The sequence below is a fragment of the Perna viridis genome, chromosome 6 (assembly GCF_037379345.1).
Source record: "Perna viridis isolate PV_CMFRI_1.1 ecotype Kerala chromosome 6, ASM3737934v1, whole genome shotgun sequence".
Classification (NCBI taxonomy): domain Eukaryota; kingdom Metazoa; phylum Mollusca; class Bivalvia; order Mytilida; family Mytilidae; genus Perna; species Perna viridis.
This window is the reverse complement of record NC_142450.1, coordinates 21,417,581-21,420,509: the sequence shown is the minus strand read 5'-3', so window position 1 is coordinate 21,420,509 and position 2,929 is coordinate 21,417,581. Positions and strand designations below refer to the sequence as shown.

Sequence of the window (2,929 nt, the reverse complement as noted above, 5' to 3'; positions counted from 1 at the left end):
ATCAAGTTGAACACTTTTATGAAAAACTACTGTCTGACCCCTATGATCTATTTTAAGTAAAGGCGGTCATGTTTTTTGACAAATTCCCACATCATTTCTATGCAGGATACCGCAAGGAACATTCATACTAAGTTTGGTTTTAATTGGTAAAGTAGTTTCAGAGTAGAAGAGTTTTGACGACGGACGCCAAGTGATGACAATAGCTCACATGACTGGCCATGTGAGCTAAAACTAGCATAATGACTTCATGATATCATATCATCATATTTTATATTCCTTTAAATTCAAATTAAAATGTATACTTAGATATTCCCATTACTAGGGACATTTGATATTTTTCACTATTTCACATGTGTGGACCTTTACATTGTTGTAGAAATTACAATTTTGGACGCAGTGATGAATTTTGGGTCTTCCTACCTGTACTGGCATGATGAACCAGAGTATGAGGTCATTTCTGATGAGGAGTATGAAGAAGGCATGCAACTCAGGTAGGAAGCATTGCTATCTTTTAAGAACCATAAGACTTTTGGATTGGAATTAACTGTTAAACCTCATTAATAATTGGATATTGAGGAATACTGTCCATTACAGTGTACTAGGTATACTTTGTACACGTTTAAAACTTTCTTTTATGATCAATCATTACTTATTTTTTTTCAAAATGCCTTGCAATTATCAACTTGACTTTTTTGTAGCTTTTTTGAGGATTTGAAAAAAAATTATAAAACATCAGACATAATTTTGCATTTTATATGTCAGTAAACATTTACTAACTTGATATTTTAAAACTACCTGAGTGGTTCAAGTAAATTTTCCAGAATTTTGCTTTTTGACCTCAAATTAAGTTTTGTATAACAGTATGTACAAATTTTACCATTTTTACCAGTGTTACCAACAGTAAAAGCAGATCTAGTAGATGATGGACTCTGTCCTCCATTCATCACCCATAGGGTGTACTATACAGTTACATTAAGGTGCACTGTTTCGCACACCAAGTTACCCCCGTCAAATTTTGTAAAACTCAAACTTAAAAGTTGAAATTTGGTGGATATGTTGTTTAAATGTAGTTAAGCATTTATACATAGACAGATGTTATATATGTAATGGTAAACAGGTGTAATTTAAATGAAGAATGGTATCTGGAACGTTTCAGTTCCCTGCTGTATTAGGTTCTCTCCTCAGCATCAGATGGCAGATGTTCAAAATACCTTATTTCACACAAACTTTTGGAACTAAAGTTGTGAGGGAATGAATCAAAAAGGGTCGTATTATTTTTACCCTTTTTCCACCGACTCCATGCATGCTTTCATCCTGTGGTAGTGTCTAAGTGCCTGATATTTTATAAACATAGTATTTGGCTGTTAGTTTTGGAAAGGCACCCTTGATTTGCACTGAAATTCAGTAATATTTTTTTCAGTATGTTACCATGGCTACTGGATTTTATAACAATAATCACTAAATTACTTATAAATGGCTTGAACCTCCACACACCAAGGATTTAAAAAATATGCACTTTTTTGTGACAAATTGAAAACACTTGAAATTTCTGTGCAGACTGCCTCAAAACATCTTTATTTCAATAAAATGAGATCAAATTTTTAGAAATGACCTACCGTATTGTACTACCTTAAGGGTACATGTACCTAACTTGTATAATCTGTAACTCAAAATATTAAATCAATATTATATAAACCTCGCACAGTGTCAGGTATCTACCTCCTATTATTTGAAGTTACTCAAAGGTGTTTACAAATGTATGATGGTGATGCAGGGCCAGACATGTGTTGGCATTGTTTCATTTGAGATTTCTTTTGTTTTTTAGTGATTATTCCAGATGTGGAAGTGACAGTGGTAAGTTTTTTCTGTGTCTGTTTTGTCTGCTTTTGTACAGTTACTCTTCCATAATTTTGTGTTTTCTCATTTAATACTCAATCAGTAATATATCATGCATAGTGATTCTTTTCGTATCTCATTGTTAGTATCTGGAAGTAGAATATTTATTAACCTAATGAGGAATCAATTCATTAAATCAATACAACATTATAAAATCAGTGTTAATCAGAACAAAATGTACCAGTGAATATTAATGAGTCACTGTTTTTGTTAAGGGGAGATAACCTACCTGGAGTTCACAATGAATACTAATAATCGATGTTAAAAAATTCTGGTAATCTTGCATTTATTTACATGATAAAGAATGAATTTTTAAAATTGCAAGAAATGATAACCAGATTTTGTGCCAAATTTACCTTTCATAATGTTCAAGCAAATTTCAGCATCACTCTTTTCAAAACACTTCAACCTTTATCACAAAAAAAATTGTATAATGGTATGGAGCTGTCAGGCCAAATAAAATTATACCTCTGTTTCCTGTTACTTGTCAGAAAAAAAATTGGTTGGAAGGTCAGGATTTTATTTGATCTTATTTACTTATTTTTTCCCAAATTTTGTAGAAAACAACTTAAACAGCTTTGTGAAAATGAAAATTTGACTACCATCTGTAAAATGTCAGGTCGTATGGTGGTTGCATTTGTTGCTTGTTAACTTAAAAATAAGTCAGTCAGGAGACAAGGCATGAGCTGGTCGGGTCACAGGAAACTGAGGTATAATTTTATTTTGTCTCATTGTCCTTGTTGTCAGTGGTCATAGTCTTCCATTGACCCTTGCTTTTTTGTGTGACAGCTAGCTTAAATATTATTTGATTTATCTTTAAAAAAAGATTAAGAACAAGGTACCTTACAAATGACACAAGGAAGGTTGATATTGATTTCTTGGGATTTTGCCCCAACCATTTTGGAATTATGGGCCATACCGGTAATGGGACCAAAGACCCTTTTTGGAATTAAGGGCCATAACAGAACCAAAGACAGTCTCTGTGAATTGAACTATAAAGTCAAGTAAAAACTATATAGATCTCTTAAATATT

At 32.5% G+C, this 2,929-nt stretch overlaps 1 long non-coding RNA gene across 1 annotated transcript; it reads left to right on the top strand.

Moving 5' to 3' along the window:
* The first annotated feature begins 227 nt into the window (after window positions 1–227).
* Window positions 228–1,928, top strand: LOC148614053 (uncharacterized). Its single transcript, XR_015923224.1, has 2 exons — window positions 228–491; window positions 1,826–1,928. It is a non-coding gene; the product is annotated as an uncharacterized LOC148614053 (long non-coding RNA).
* Window positions 1,929–2,929: the final 1,001 nt, after the last annotated feature.